The 17,467-nt window shown below is 37.4% G+C and overlaps 2 long non-coding RNA genes across 2 annotated transcripts; one reads left to right on the top strand and one right to left on the bottom strand.

Moving 5' to 3' along the window:
- Positions 1-3,687: 3,687 nt before the first annotated feature.
- Positions 3,688-8,908, top strand: LOC125314733. The gene is made up of 3 exons (XR_007198159.1): positions 3,688-4,286; positions 4,410-4,696; positions 8,481-8,908. It is a non-coding gene; the product is annotated as an uncharacterized LOC125314733 (long non-coding RNA).
- On the bottom strand, positions 4,954-14,350 carry LOC125314734. The gene is made up of 3 exons (XR_007198160.1): positions 14,336-14,350; positions 13,432-13,436; positions 4,954-5,035 (listed from the first exon to the last, which is right to left on the bottom strand). It is a non-coding gene; the product is annotated as an uncharacterized LOC125314734 (long non-coding RNA).
- Positions 14,351-17,467: the final 3,117 nt, after the last annotated feature.

The following is a 17,467-nucleotide window of genomic DNA, read 5'->3' as shown; positions in this document are numbered from 1 at the left end:
TCTACAAACGATTCTATGGAGGATGAACTTAAACGTAGTAAAAGACAAAGGACTTCTGCGTCTTTTGGACCTGATTTTCTAACATATTTGTTAGAGAATGAGCCTCGAACCTTTAAAGAGGCTGTGGCATCTCCAGAAGCCCCGTTCTAGAAAAAAACTATCAATAGTAAAGTCGAATCTATCTTGTCAAACCATACTTGGGAATTGGTTGACCTCCCTCCTAGTAATAAACCTCTATAATGTAAGTGGATTTTCAAGAAGAAAATGAAAGCATATGGTATTATTGATAAATATAATGCTAGACTTGTAGTAAAAGGCTATAAGCAATGAGAAGGTCTTGATTATTTTGACACATATTCACCTATTACAAGAATTACATCTATAAGGATGCTAATTGCCATAGCAACGGTGTATAGGCTTGAAATCCATCACATGGACATAAAAACGACTTTCTTAAATGGGGATCCGGAAGAAAAAATATATTTGGAACAACCTAAAGGGTTCATTGTTCCGGGACAAGAAAAGAAAGTATGTCAACTTGTCAAGTCTCTTTATGGCTTGAAACAAGCACCAAAACAATGGCATGCTAAATTCGACCAAGTCATGTTGTCGAATGGTTTTAAAATTAATAAGTGTGACAAATGTGTATATGTTAAGAACACTCTTAAGGGTTTTGTCTTTTTATGTCTATATGTAGACGACATGCTTATAATAGGGAGCAATAGTGAGGTCGTTAAGATAACCAAACGTATGCTCACAAGTAAATTTGACATAAAAGACATGGGCCTCGCAGATGTTATTTTGGGAATTAAAATCCATAAAACATCTGAAGGATTAGCACTATCACAGTCTCATTATATAGAAAAGATTCTTGAAAAGTACAAGAATCTAGACATTGTACCAAGAAAGAATCCGATAGATGTTAATCTACATCTTTCAAAGAATACTGGTGAAAGCAAGGCTCAAAATGAGTATGCTAGTATACTAGGCCGTTTAATATATGTTATGAACAGTACTAGGCCGGACATAGCTTATGCTGTGAGCAAGCTAAGTCAATTTACAGTTAGTCCAAATGAAAATCATTGGAGAGCTATGAAATGTGTATTGGGCTATTTGAAGCATACTGAAAATTATGCTTTACATTACACAAAGTATCCCGCAAGACTTGAAGGATACTGTGATGCAAATTGGATAACCGGTACAAGAGACACAAAATCCACAAGTGGGTATGTGTTTACACTTGGTGGGGGAGCGATGTCTTAGAAATCGTCCAAACAAACTTGTATTGCGAGGTCTACTATGGAAGCATAATTTATTGCTTTAGATAAGACCGGTGAAGAAGCATAGTGGCTTCGAAATTTCTTAGAAGACATTCCTAATTGGCCTAAACCAGTGCCAGCTTTGTGTATTCATTGTGATAGTCAAGTGGCAATAAGCAGGGCAAGGAATGTCATGTATAACGGTAAGTCTCGACATATACGTCGAAGACACGATACTGTAAGGCAACTACTCCCTAGTAGAATTATCACAATTGATTATGTGAAGTTAAAAGATAATATTGCGGATCCATTAACAAAAGGCCTAACTAGAGATATGGTTGTGAAAACATTAAGGGGAATGGGTTTAAGGCCTATAAAATAAGCCATCATAGCGGAAACCCTACCTAGTTGATCGGAGATCTCAAGAACTAGGTTCAAAGGGACAACCAAGTTATGCAGGCGGTGTAGAGTATTGTTAACTCTTACTCATTCCCGTATGAAGATAGTACTAATATATGGAGGTTAAGCATAAGCTTTTAATGATTCTAAATCGGGTATGCAATATACCACATATTCAAAAATCACCTATGTGAGTGTGAAGTGAGGGTCGCTTATGTGAGAATTTGAAAGGCCAAATTCTCTAAAGTACTTATGAAACCATGCGGTGTTCATGGCCAAAACGAACACAACAATGAGAACCAACTTTGTTCGAGAGATTGTGTGATTTCTATTGTCTAGGCTTACACCAAAGGTCGACAGTTCGAGGATATCAAGTCTACTGATTGACCGAGTAAGTCCGATAGGTCTCACTAGGGAAAGTTCAAAGTCTTAGACTACTTATCCCGATGCAATCGTCTCTTATTGAATAATCGCACGCTACATCTCATGCATTTACAAAGAGTCATGATAACTGAACTTCTCATTCATGTGGGGGACTGTTGGGACTTTGGTCTCCAAATCCCATAAGAAGATAAATGAGAAGTGAAGGATGGAGCAAAATCCAAACAAACATGTTTGTTTGATTTTTTTCTTTGAACAAACATGTTCTATTGGAAGATGTCTATTCGATTTCGTGACTCTTCATTCTATTGAAAGATGTCCATTCGGTTTCGTAACTCTTCATTCGTTTGAAAGAGAACTATTCGGATTAGTGACTCTTCGTTCTCAACCTTTTGTTGGTGACTCTTCGCATCATTGTCTATAAATAGAGCATTGACCGTCGCATTAGAAATAACTGTCATTTTCGTCATTCATACTTCATTATTCATCAATTGTGCGATTATTCTACAAAGTGCGTTCGAAGGTTTCCTCCGAAGAAGTACCGCTTCGGAGGAAAAGGCGATCCGTTCTATCCTGGGAGGCAATTGTCCAAGAACCTTGGGTACCGATTGAGGGGACAAATTTGTCTTAAGGACACAACGTCATTTCGTTGGGCTTGAATCATTTCTCTACATTCAAATTACTCATTTGTGTTTGGATTCAGGTTTGTCGACTAACGTTATTCTACATATACGAACATCTATAGGCAACAACAAAACATTGGAAGGGAATCTTCTTAAACGCACTAAACATATCATATAGTATGACCCAATTAATAAAATGGTCGTGTTTGGGGTTCAAAATTGTAACACGAAATATAAATATGTTGGGTTCGGATTAGACCTATCACATGGCACGACTGCAACACAAACACACGAATATCAACCTCACCCAATTCATAAGTCACGCATGATACGTAATTAAATGTGTTTGTGTCAAGCTTAAACGGGTTCTCCTCATCAACGGGGCCAAAAGGTTTATTCACAACCATAACCAATTCATGCACGGAATCATCCTTTTTAACCAGTTTATGACACGCTTGAACACATTTAAAAGTTTCAAACTGACGTTCTAAAAATACTGACTATCAAGCAAGAACGTGAATGGCCAACAGAAGCTACCGGTCAATCCTTGCAAAATCCTAAGTCCCAACGAGCATGTGGCACGTCTTTATTGGGTCAATTAAGTCTTTCCCACCCAACTGCTATCTGAGATATGCCGGTCAATTCCCCCGGTATGACTCGGGACAATATACCATGAACTTGCGCAGGGCGGAGAGTCCTCAGATTCTTGAGGTTCTCTCTGCCTCGAACTTTTGTTCCGCGACCTACAATTCTGAATGCAGCTTTCTCAGTTAGTTGCACGTGAGCCGTCTATCTTGAGCGCAAAAGAAATTCACTTTTGCTTTGGTCTTGCCAAATCTATTTTATTGGATATATCCATCACATTTCGGGTAAAGATAGCTTGTTATTCAGAGTTAATTTCCTTTTCTTTTGTTTGGCTCTTGCTTTGTGTTTTTGTTGTTAATTCTTACTAGTTTTGAGATGGTTGGATTTGGAAACTCTTTCAGCTTCGGGATTCATTTAAGTTTGTTCAATAGTTTAACAATTGACAGAAGTGTTTTAAGTGGATTCCAAGATCAATTTGCGCATTGTTTGATTTACGAAGCTAGGGGAATCAACAATCTCGAAGCTATTAAACTCTTTAGCAAGCCTGCCTTTAGAAGCAACTCTCCTCCAAATGCTTTTCTGAGTCTATCTAACAAAGTTTACTTAAAAAATCGGAGGGCTATCGAAGTGATGGAATCATTATTATATGGGAAAAAGAAGGCACCTTTGGCAAGATACATTGAAAAAGATGGAATATTACCCTCATAAGGATGTGAAGAAAAAGTTAATGTTGAGTTATGAGACATTAGATCATCAGCAAAGACAAATATTTATTGATATTGTTTGCTTTCTAGCTGGAGAAAATAAGACTTATGCAGATTACATGTGAGATGACTCTGGGTTTTTTCCGAATTAGGGGATTGAAGTTCTACTTTTGATGTCCTTAGTCAAAATTGGAGAAAACGATCAACTATGGATGTATGATTAGCGTAGAGACTTGGCCAGGAGCATTGTATACCAAGAAAGTCATAAAGATCCAGGAAAACGCTCATGGGTGTGGAATCAGGAAGAAGCTCTTAATATGATCAACAGAACGAAGGTATAAGCTAAGTGCACCCTCCTCTACTTTGTTGGATGCAAAAATCTGTCTTGGGCTGTTCTCCCTTTATTTCAGTCTTTATTTAGAATTCCTCCAATTTAACTGACTCTTTCCTCATTTTAGGAAAACGAAACTGTTGAAGCGATCTGTATGAACTTTCGCGGGATTATGCCAGCCATTGTTTTGGCATCAGATGAATTTAGGAAAGTGCCAAGTATTAGATTTCTTAAAATGGATGGTGGGAACCTTTCTGGAGATTTTGAGGATCTCTTTGAGAATTGAGATGGTTTTCTTGGAAGAACGGTCCGTCAACGCTAGGTGCGACCAACTTTTGCCCAAAAAATCTACTCATCCTCGACCTATCGAGGAGCCGAATAGACGAACTTTGGGGCGGTTGGACTCAACTTAAGGTATGTGCAAATAATTAGGTGTTAACATGTTATGTTTTCTTCCAGTCACATCACGTCTTGTGTCTCATGGGGTTGTGGATTGTTAGTTTATTGGGATAAGTATAGCACAAGTGCCATAACTTTCGTACAACACTTATTTGAGTGACATAACTTTTTTTTGATCACTTAAATGTTATAACTTACAGAAAACATTCATTTGACTGTCGTAATTTTCAATCAATCAATTAAGTGTCAATCTTTTTTAAAAATGTCCACCAAAGTGCCGAAAATCCAACGTGACGGAGCACTTGTGGTGAATGTTTCTAAAAAGTTATGACACAAAAGTTATCGATTGAAAAGCTCGATGGAAACTCCAATAACCAGAAAAAAAAATTATGGCACTTAAGCGAGCAACATATATAAGTTATGACACTCAAGTGATCAGAAAATTCGACCAAAAAAAAAGTTATCAGAAAAAGAAGTTATGATACTCACGTGAGCTCCGTACGAAAATTATGGCACTTGTGGTATCTTTTTTCCCTATTCTATTGCTCTCTTTTCAATTAAATTTTGTTGCCTTAATTCAAACAAATCTTGGTCCTGAAGCATGGCCATGACACCACTCCCTTGTTCCATAGGTTTGAAACATAACTGTTAAATTTTCACTAGGAGTATGTCGAATCAAACAATGACTTTAGATAGATGCCATAGATGTCATTGAAGACTTAATTGTCGAGATCTAAAATACCATAATATTCCGAATTTCCGAAAATCCTCTCATTTCCAAAGATCTGGGCTAGATCGAGATTCTATTCACTACATCCTTGAAGATTCGAGCCGGTATGCGGATATGTGTATAGAAAAACAACATCCCTTTTGCCAAAAGGCAAAACACGAATTTCTATACTAAATTGCCATCCTATTCCATAAAATTATGGCTAAGGCTAGCAATTTAATTTTCCGACGGGTCTTGGCACATAGGGAAGCATATATTATGGGCATGTTTGTTTAAAATTGTGCAAAATTTATAACAAAAAAAAAAAACAATTAAGCACGCCAAAAATATAAATAAAAATGAGCAATTAAATTGAAATTTCGAAAATTATGAGGGGTGGCCGAATAGGTGAAGTTGGGGATCCATCTTTCCTTATCCAAAACTTGATTTCATTTTGAGAAAAATATCTTTAAGATTGAAAAAATCTAATTTTCAGATAATTCTAAAAAATTAGATGAACACCGAATCAAGCACAAACCTTATTTCTAATTAAATATATTCAGGAAAATAGCAAGAGATAAGACAAGATATTGTCAAATAAGCAACCCCAACCAACTTGCATGCTAGAGATAATGATCGAAGCAGGAAATTTATCCATGATTAAGTCAAATAATATCCAATTCAAAACAGATTTTATCCACAACACAAGATAACCAATGGATGATCCATGACAAAGTAATTCAATCAATTCAAAACAAAAAAACAAAAAAAAAAGGTAATCACCAAGACATATTAAGATTCAGCCAAGACAATGCATGAGTGTCGAAAATTGATCTCTTGATCCAATAAAATCCGATCTCTTTCCAAGTCCAATTTAGATCACCATAATGACGTGCAATTTTTATTCGAGAAAAGATGTTTTCCAATTAAAATCAATCAATTCTCAGATTATTCAAAGAATTCGACTAGTATAATGATCAAATTAAAGTTGTTTGAAAAAATCAAAGTTTCATACCACAAGTTCCAATTCTCGATTTTTTCAAGGATCAAATTTGACGAAAAGATTAAAACTTTCAATTTTAATTGCAAGTTGACATGTGACTATAAGCCGCATATACAAGTTGCCAATTCAGCAATGCATAAATGGCAATAAAAAATTGAAAGTGTTATCTTTTCCGAAGAAAATTCCAACAGTGCACACTTGATGAAAACCGTACGAAATAGCCCCCTTTCAATCAGATTGAAGCTCCAAAACTTCACGGGATCTTAATAACAAATAGCAAACAACTTAGCCGTCAAAACTCAATAAAAAACAAACCAAACTCAACCCTAAACAGAGCCGAACAGAAATTCCACTCGGCGGATCAGCAGGCTGGAATCGGGCAGCAGGGTAGTGACTTCAAAGGCTCGAATCGATGCACCATCAGTCGCTAGTGATAGGGTGCCTGGCACAAGTCGGTCAGAGCTCATACGGCAATGCACGGTCAATTGGGGAGAAACCGGTCTAGGCAACCGACGGGGTGGAACTTCAGCTGATCACCACTCTCTTTCCGTCACGAATTTTTTGTATTTTTGAATGTATGGAACTCACAAAATGCCGACCCCCGAGCTTGCGATGAAGGCACGTTTATATAGAGCTCGGCCCTAAGAACCCTAACAGGAATAGGATTTTTTAGAAACCGTCATATCATTAATCCTAGCTAGAGTAGGATTTGATAACAACCCTTGGATTTAGAGGAGTCCTAATCCATTAAAACTTTGTTATTTCCAGCATTATGAATCCGATCTGAAAATTTGAGAGTCCAATCTCACTAGGACTCTATCAATTTTCGTCCAAATGGATGAAGAGGATGAAATGGCCAACTTCTCAATGTCTCGTGGGCTCGTTTTGTGATTCCGGACCTAATTGGACCTTAACTAATCAAACGGGTAATTAACTAAGGCCCTTTTACAATTATAAGAGATCAAATGGGCTGAATTTGAACTTGAATTAAGTTCGAACCACGCATGAAATTTGGCCAGCTCTTCTAATGCCTCAATCAATTTTTTTCTGATCACACTATGGGCTTTTGTCTCACATTCTCAAGCTTAATAAGGCTTCTTTGAAATAATGGTCATTAAATTGAAAGCCTTAATGACTAAAATAAGCACATATGAATAGAGTTGAGCTTGAGAATAAATCCAATTGATCGATCAAAATTTCGGCACACCCCCATGCCTTAGTCAAAATTTTCAGACTGAGTTCGGTCTAGCCGCCTATCAAATTAAGCTCAATTGACTCACTACTAACCTTAAATGTAATGATTGACAGAAAATAAACATGCAATGCATAAGAAATTATTTTTTGTGAGAATTATGTCTAATTCTCATTTTGTGCGATAATGAATGAATTTCTAAAAATCAAAATTTATGTGTCAACAATAATGCTACTTGTTTATCCACATTGTATGGTACCGACTTTGGTTGACTAGAAAGAATATTGTTCTCGATCACTTTCATCTAATTTTTTCGAGGGCTTTGTTAGCATAGCCATCTTTGGATGATTATTAGAGTAACAACATGTTGTTAGCTACAAATCCTTGAAGGAGTGGACCCACAACTAATTTTAATTATTATTATATTTTTTTCTGTGGTCCCAAAATAGACTATTAATCTCAGTAGATTAAAGATAGTCAAGCAATCATTTCTCATCACAAATATTAGGTTGTCTAGATGGAGAGAATGCAACATGTGTAGATTTTTCAAGATTGCATTTTTCATTTTTTTCGAATCAAACAATTAGCTTTCCAAAATCAAAATGAAAAACAAAGAGAGAGATGTTAAGATTTGGTTGTTGGTCATTAATCTACATTGCATTATCGTTTTAGATTTATCATTTTGGCAGATCTTCTCCTGATGACTTTCTTCATTCAAACCGATTGTAGCTGCAAGGGTAAAGGGTATTCTAATGTGCATATCTCACGTTCCTAGAAACTAGATTTTGGGTAGCACAATTAATTAATGAAATGACTTGGTTAGATAATCTCACTTATTGAGGTTCCAAATATGTAATTCAAATTTTAATAAATTCAAGTGCTTTAGACGTTTCAGATGACCAATAGATTGAAGGTCCTTAATCTGTCAAAGTGCCCCAGGTTAAAGGAATCCCCTGACTTCTCTGCATTTTTATCCTTATAAATTTTAATTGTAGAGGAGTGTAGGAACGTGTTAAGGATTGATGGATCTATTGATCATCTGAAACGTCTGAAGCACTTGGATTTAAATAGCTGTTCTAGTTTCCAAGTGCTTCCTATTGAATTAGGCTCTCTGAAAGCTTTGACTGTGCTACTCATTCGCAACTTTAAATTCTTTGGAAGCATTAATAAAATCCCAAGATCAATTGAAGCACTCGTAAATCTTTAGTGCTTCGCCATTGGTGGAGTTCGTGAGCTAACGACACTTCCTGACTCCATTGGTGCTGCGACTTTTGGCTGAGTTGGATATCTCAGGCACAGACATTAGAGAATTGCCAAATACCATTGTCGGGGAAAAGGACATTTTTTGTGCCAAAAGTTATATACGGAGATCACTTTGGTGTCAAAAATTTTCGCCGGATCGGTTTAGTGCCAAATCGGAGACAAAAGGATCACTTTGGTGTCCCCGGCGAAAAATTTCAGCCAAAACTACCACTTGTCATTAATAATTAACTTTTTAATGTAAAATGACATTTAAAAAAAAATCTAATAAGTCCACGTGGGCTACCACATGGACTTCTACACTTTAAAATAAATTAAAAATTATCAAATTCAAATTTAAAAATTAGCTAAAAGAAAATTCGTTTAAATACAAATTTCATGTAAAATAAAATTAAAAATAATTTTAAAATTTAACAAAAAATCTTAAAATTTTAAAAAAACAAAAAAAACAAAAACAAAAAAACAAAAGGGAAAAGAGGTTTCTACAGTAGGCGTGGGCTTTCACAAGCCCCGCCGCCTACCCCTCACCATCGTCGGCAATGGCTGGTGATGGTGGGGCATGGATAGCAGGGGTTGCTGAACCCCGACCAAGGGTTGGCAACCCCGGGCAAGAGCCTACGGGCCCTCTCTTTCGGTCGGTGGGGGTCGCCAGCCCATGGCCGGGGCTTGACAACCCATGCTGGCCATGCCCCACCCTCGCCGAACATTGCCGACGATGGTGGGGCGGTGGCGGCGAGGGCTGTACAAGCCCTCACCGCCCGTTCTGCAGCATTTTTTTTTTTAGTTTTTACTTTTTTTTTGGGCTAATTTTTAACCTAATTTTTTTAGTTTATTTTAAATAAAATGTGTATTTTTTTATTTTTTCCAAATTTTAGATTTTTATTTTTAATATTTTTTAATTTTTACCTTTTTTAATTGCTGACTAGACCTTACCGGCTCTACGTTAGCTTCAAATATTAGTAAAATAATGCCACATCAGATTTCCGCTGGATCAAATCATACTTGGCACTAAAATGATCGTTTTTAAAAAAGCTTAACATTAAAGTGATCCGATTGAAACTTTTGGCACCAAAGTAATTTCCGTACACAACTTTTGACACTAAAAGTATCCTTTTGCCACCATTGTCAATCTAAGGAGCTTGAAAGTGTTGAAGATGAACACAAGTCGCATGCAAAAGTTACCTAAGGCAATGTGGAGGTTAGAGAAACTCGAAGAGATCTATGGAAAGAATTGCTCGCGGCTAGAGATGATTACCAGCGATATAGGGAGACTGCTTTGCTTGAAGATTTTGAAATTAATACAAACTCGTGTGTAAAATGTACGATAGCTTCCCCAAATTTTGGTAATTTTATGTCTGTCCTCAACAGCCAAACGTGAGAACTTACAGCCCCCATCAGAGCATTTCCAAACGTGAGAACTTACAGCCCATGTTGTATGGTGGAACTTCCAAGTTTCATTGGGGGTCGCCTTTGCTGTCTAAAAGAACTTCAACTCGTCGATCGGAAAAACTTGTCCCACCTCGGACGACTTCCCTCTAGTTTGAGGAAACTTAAAGTCCATGGCGGACATGGCAACGGGCTATAAACCGCCGGCTCCGGTTCGTGGCCTAGATTGAATCGGAACCGGCCCTTGAAGGAGCGGTTCCGGTTCCAGCTGGAACCGGCGGTTCCGGGCCTATTCAAGGGCCGGTTCCGGTTTCAAATTTAAAATTTCATTTTAAATAATAAATTGTGAAATAAAAAAAATAAATTATCAATTATAAATTATAATCAAATTGTATATTGTAATTAAATTTGGGGGAAGAAAAGGGAGATGGAAGGGGCTTGAATTTAATAAATTATTATTAAGCGCCTACATATCTTTTTGAGGATAGAAGAATCAAAACTCATGTAGTTATTTTACCTTTGATAACCCCAATTTACTTCATCGTCAATTGTCGCTACCCGTTGTGGTACCCGTGATAGTGGTATCTCCACTATCATCCTTGAAGAATTCGTCGTCTCGATCCAGCTCTTATTGTCGAAACTTAGCCTTTGTCCAATCATGGACGCAAGTTTGAGCCTTCACAGCATCCGGATTTAATTTTGAACGGCGGTCGTCCAAAATTAATCATCTAGCGCTAAATGCTTGTTCAACTACAATCGTTGAAAAAGCGGTTGCTAATATCTGTCTTGTGATGAGAGCGAGGACCGAGAATTGGGTTGAATGAGTCTTCCACCACTCCAGAATTTTGAAATCTATGATGTGTTCGGAATCACGGAACTGAAAAGCAATGATTAAATAGTTTTCTAATTCAAAAATATTATCCGTTGCTCCATTTTGTCTTTTTTTTTTCCTACTAATGGGCAAATTGTACCTTCTACTAAGTCTACTACTCTTTTCCCTTTATGAGGCACTAGGTTAAGAAGATTAACTATCACCTAAACCATATCTACTGCAAAATTCATTATATAATGCTACTATAGCATATTTAACCTATACTTATATAGTTATATGTCAACATCCCTTCTCGGTCGTTAAGTTGTGACGTCCCAAGACACGTCACCGACCCATTTAAAATTTTATCTTTTAATTAAGCACATGCGGAACGTGCTACTTCCCTAGACAACATTTAAACGATAGTAGGGATAGCACAAAGAGCGATCAAATCAATCAACATCAACAAAACAACACTTTTATTTTTTTATCTCTTAACCCTGGGAAATACGAATATACAAGCCCTACCTCAAGGCCACTTCCTACAACCATAAAAAAAAATGCTAGGTTTTGATTAGGATTAACGCTACTCCGTGCTAATTAAAAAAGGGATCCACGTCCACTTCCAGTTTTCCACAGCTAAGGGCCTGAAAATGATTAACAAAAAAGTGTGAGATATAAAATCTCCGTGAGTCAAACCCATAAGTCCAAGTAGGGCGCTAATTCACTCAGGACGGCCTAAACATACGGGTCAATGTCGATAACAGATCAATATAATTAAACACAACCCAATAGTCAAACCTTAATCACATGATTCAACTTCCAACTTGGCATACTTTCATAACCATACATTCTTGAGGATTAACGATCAATATAATTAATTATTTAAGCCAATTTATTTGGCTATTCCCAACATTGACATCATAATTCAAGCATAGAATAATCGGAGACAAGTATTAAATCTACACAATACTATTAGTAAAATAATAAATCGATAGCTTATCGTCAAACCTTGATAGCTTATCGCTCAAATCCCGATAGCTTATCGTCTAAACATCGATAGCTTATTGCCCAAACCTCGATAGCTTATCATAAAATAGAGATAGTTTATCGTCCAAACCTTGATAGCTTATCGTCCAAATCCCGATATCTTATCGTCTAAACCTCGATAAATTATCGTCCAAACCTCAATAGCTTATTGTCCAAACCGATAGCTTATCGACCAAGGTTAACTAACCCAATCATGATTAACGAAAAGTAACTATGGTTAACATAAAGTAATTATGATTAACATAAAGTAACTAAAGTTAACAAAAAGTAACTATAGTTAACTAAAAGTAAGCGTGGTTGACGAAAAGTAACTATAGTTAACTAAAAGTAACTACGATTACTTTAACTAACTCGACCGCAGTCAACTAACCCAACTATAGTCAATTATCTTAACCTAACCATCATTAACTAAACTAACCCACAATTAACATAAACTAATCTATCCCTAAACGTAATTAACGACCTCATCAAAGATTATGGGTTAACTCACCAATAACGGCCAGCGACGAACGACCGGCGGCGACGACTCGAGCGCGACAACGGCGATCCTCGACGGCTTTAGGCCTTTCGGCTCGACACGGTGGTCGGAAGCTTGAGCTTGGGGGTGTTACGTGGCTTGGAGACGACAACCCGTGGCAGCACGGCAACGAACGATGAACGGCCGAGCTTGAATCAACGCTAAACAAACCGGGTCTCCACCGACCAGCCTCTGTTCTGCTCAGATCCATGAAATTTCAACAACTTTCTAGACAATCAGCCTTCATAGCCAAATATTCCTTGATCTTATAGTCGCATAGGAGAAAACGGAGCTCAATTCACCCTCCGAACGAGCTCAAACGAGCCATTTCTTCTCGGGCACGCACAGAAAATCAAGAAAACGGGCCCTCGGGCGTGGGAGAATTTTGGGCGGCACGACGATGATTCGGCTCGGCTCAACCCATGGTGGTTTCACACGGCAACAAAGGACGGCGTGGCGACTACCGATAGTGAGGGAAGCCGGCGATAAAGGCAGATGGAGGATGAGAAGATGGTGATGGTGGTGTAGCAAAAATGGAGGAAGAGAGGGGCAGGAGAAAGAGAGAAAGAGAAGAGAGAGAGTGATGTGAGGTGAATTAACGGGGGTGGGGCCCATGGGTCAAATCCCCATAAATATTTTCATCATATATGAATAATATGTAGGGGCAAATCGGTAATTTGGGTCATCGGGGATAAATTAATCTACCGGTATTAAAACCGAGGGCATTATTGAAAATCTTACAATTACGGTTTGGTCAGTACTAGGGTCAAGTGCAAAGGGTCTCGGTACTACGATCCGACGGCTCGATTACCCGGGCTTGACTTTCTCTGACCAAGGTCTCGGGACAATCCAATTATTATCTCTTAAACCTAAAAAATATCACTTTATTCACCGGACCGAAATTCATGGCTAAAATCCATCGAATTTATTTTTCTTACAGACCTCAAAATTTCGGGATGTCACAACATTAATTTGGACCAACGACGAAATTGAGCTTAAATTGACAAGCAGTGGATGAAAACCATCATGAGATTTTTTACCAGTGATAAGGAGTATTTGCATTAATCCTCATTTTATTGGTTCCGCGGCGATCGAGTGAATTTAATTATATGTTCTTAATTTAATTAAGTGGACGTAGCCCGCATGGATTGAAAATGTGGTCTAACCCATTGCTTTCCTCTCGCGGCCGAATGTTATATTGCATGATTTGTCAAGTCTTCATTGAATAGGCCAAGAAAAGATAAGATGAGACAAATATATTCTTGGGGCAAGAAATTGACTATTTTTTTAGTAATTCATGCAGAAAGAACCAAGACATGTGCACGTGAATTGATGGCTTGCATGGACAAAATAGAAAGATCAAAATTCTTTGCTCGTAAGAAGGAAAGAAGCAAGGGCAATATATCGGTGGCAATTTCGCGCCCAAATCCATCAACCGAAAGGAAAAAGCAAGCAAGTGAGGAAAAGATAAAATAATATCTTATAAGCATTACATAAGGAAAATCGGAGGAAAAGTACACTGGAAGTGCAATAACTTCCGGAAAGTTACTGTAGCACGCCGGGAAATTTACTGTAGCACTCAAGTTACTGTAGCACGCCGGAAAGTTACTGTAGCACGCCGGAAAGTTACTGTAGCACGCCGGAAAAGTTACTGTAGACGCCGGAAAACTAACGTGGCACGCCAGAAAAGTTACTGTAGCACTCAAGTGAACGATTTTGCTCCGACGTAGCACTCAAGTGAACGATTTTTGAAAGTTATGGCACTTAAGTGAACGTTTTGAAAGTTATGGCACTCAAGTGAACGACGTACACAAATTATGGCACTTCTAGTGTACTTTTCCCGGAAAATCGGATAAGCTTGATTGGTGTAAGAGGGTGCGCAATTCTCTAGCCATATTCACACAAGTTGAAAAAAAGAAAGAAGCAAAAGTGAATCTCACTTGATTGGAAGGGAACAAAACGTATCTTTCTTTTCCTTGTGCAAGATTAGATATCCTAGCCTATATAAAGAAGAGCAAGGTTAGAGAACGGGGGGAAGAATATTCTTCACGCACAACGCAAAAAAAAAAAAAAACAGAGAGATATACGAGAGAAAGAGTAGTCGGCAAAAAATTTAGATTGTTTCATTCGGTTGATTTTGTCTACTCCAACATATATATTGCTTGGATTAAAGACACTTTTGCTCTCAGTTTACCCTTATTCCAGCCATTGATGCACTGAAAGACAAGCAACTGCTGCACCGAAGGACTAATTGCTACACTAGAGACCAAGCTCCTGCACCGATTGACTGAGAGACTCACACTTGCTGTCCCGACGTGGCCGCTGGTTCTGTTTTGCTCAAGCCCTGTTTTGGTCGCTGCCCAAGGGAATTCCTGCTGCTGTTTGAGGCGTTGGCAGCCTCTCTTTGAGATATTTTCACCCTATTTTGAGTGCAGGATTTTGTTAGTCGTTCTGGACCATTTTATTGTGGTTTTAGTGCAAATACAGTGCTGTCCGAAGAGGTTCGTGTCCGTTTCTTAGGCTGAGAGTCAGGCTTATTACTCCATCCGCATATCAAGCAAACCTTGGAGTTTTAATTTGATAACCTTGTCAAATTAGGTAACGTATACCTTAAACCCATTATATTTAGAATTCTTTATCGATGTGAATTTAAATTTCAGATTTCATTATGCTCTTGGTGGATGATAATTACTTCTACGTTTAGCATATTTATTTTTGCATCTTATTTGCTATTATATGTTCCGTTTATTTTTTTATAAAGTTTGAACATTAATAAATAATCATGCCCATAACAACACATGCTCCCAAACTTGCCTTGTCCCCCAAAAAACGTACATTAAAAGCAACATATGACTTCGATCTCGAAGTACGATTGTGGCCATACGTGTGAATTAGATATCAAATCCTCGATCTTGAGAAGCGGATTGCTAATTCCTACATAGAATTTCAAGGGTTGTGCTATGTATATAGGGATGACAGTAATTCTATAATATATTCACTTGCTGGCCCTAATCTCGAGGAATGTTGTGAATTAAAATCAGATTTTCGGAATTAAAGGTGTATTACGGGCAAAATTGTTTATTTTTGTTCAAATTTTATACTTTTCTCCTAAAAAAATCCCAAAAAAGATATCACGTTTTCTTAAGCAAAATCACATTTCTCTTCACTTTTTTCATGAAAATAACGTCTAATAAAATTAGGACTTTAAGAAATCAATTTCTTAAATTAAATTAGATGTCACTTTACGTTAGGGTAGTTTTTATCTTTATTTTTTCATAAATCCGAAAATACACAAAAATATACCAAAAAATACCATTCACGTTGCATAGCATTATAGTTTAGTTTGCATTATTATATTTTCCATGTCATACATATTTGCTACATCATTATGCTATGTTACGCATTCTTGCCATGTCATTACATCTCACATGTCATATAGGTAGATTGCATTAGCATTGCATTTAATAAAAGAAAACCCAAAAAAAAATTAATTGAAATCATCAAACTAAGGATTTTTCATGAAAATTGGGTGCCGAAAGGGCATTAATTGAAAAGTTAATGTAACCAAGTCCCCAAATCCATTTAATCTCTGGTTCGCATGAAATAAAGTATTTTCTCCCGAATATTTTATTTAGGTTTCTAATCTACCTACCGTAAAAGATTAGTGGCGGCTCCGAATTAATAAATTTTGCACATAATTAAACCTAAGTTGCGATTTGGTAGGACTTGGAAGAGTCCGAACTAGGTTAGCTAATCTAATTAACCAAATAATCCGTTAACCTAGAAAGCCAATGTTTAGGTCACGACAGCTTGGCGACTCCACTGAGGATGTTATTTTTTAAAATTTCAAAAAAATCAAGAGGTTAAACGAATTTCTCAAAAATAAAAGACTTGAGGGACTTTAATTTTTGAAAAAATGAATTAACTCTTTGATTTTCAAAAAAATAAAAAATTCTGGTGGACTTAAGCCTAAGTGATTTTCATGTTGATTCTCCTTGATTGATGATTTGGATTTGTAATTGTTTGGTTTTTCCTTTGGTGTTAATTCTTATATTGATTTTCCGACTATCTAACCTTTGTTTTGGATGATTGATAATTGTGTCATATCAGAATTTAATACCTTGGGTATCATAAATTCTTGTGCATGAATTTTCATTTTTTTTTTTTTTTTGCACTACACCATTTTCAAAACCTTAGTAAAATTTAGGAGGGTGTCAAGATTAGGAATCTCCTTAGCCTCGAACACGAGGAATGGGTGACCCCATCTTCAATCCCAAGCTTTGGTATGGAGGATCACCCAACCTAGCTATAATCTCATAGTATGGAATGGACCCTCGACCTAAATGAAACTCTTAAAGGCTGAGCATTGACCAATCTAATTTGGTATAGTTTGTCTTTAAGATTTCGAACCTTTTCAAAAAAAAAATCATAAAAAAGGCACACACCCCGACACCCGTCATGTGCATGCTATGTATTGTCATAATGTTGGTGGGTAAGCTTTTTGATCCTTTTCATGTAAATTACTTATGCTCGTATACTATTTCGGTCGGTCCATGGCAATTAGGTTGGTCGTGTCTTGATTTACTACTTCATGGAGCGCATGGAATGCAAGAACATCCAAACCGTTCCAATGCCCAAGAAGGGACTAGGCAGATGGTTTACTTAGCTAGACAGCATAGCTTGAGATTATGTGGAGCGCAGATTGGGGCGTTTGGCACACTTTTTGCAAGATACGGGTCCGCACCAGGCTTATTCAGGCGATTGCTCATTTTTGGTGCCCTAAGACCTCGACGTTTATATTCGGTAAGCATGAGCTCACCCCTACTTTAGAGGAATATACTATGCTCATTGGAAAGTC

This window comes from Rhodamnia argentea, chromosome 4 (genome assembly GCF_020921035.1).
Source record: "Rhodamnia argentea isolate NSW1041297 chromosome 4, ASM2092103v1, whole genome shotgun sequence".
Classification (NCBI taxonomy): domain Eukaryota; kingdom Viridiplantae; phylum Streptophyta; class Magnoliopsida; order Myrtales; family Myrtaceae; genus Rhodamnia; species Rhodamnia argentea.
The sequence above is the reverse complement of the archived record's forward strand: the minus strand, read 5'-3'. Positions and strand labels throughout refer to the sequence as shown.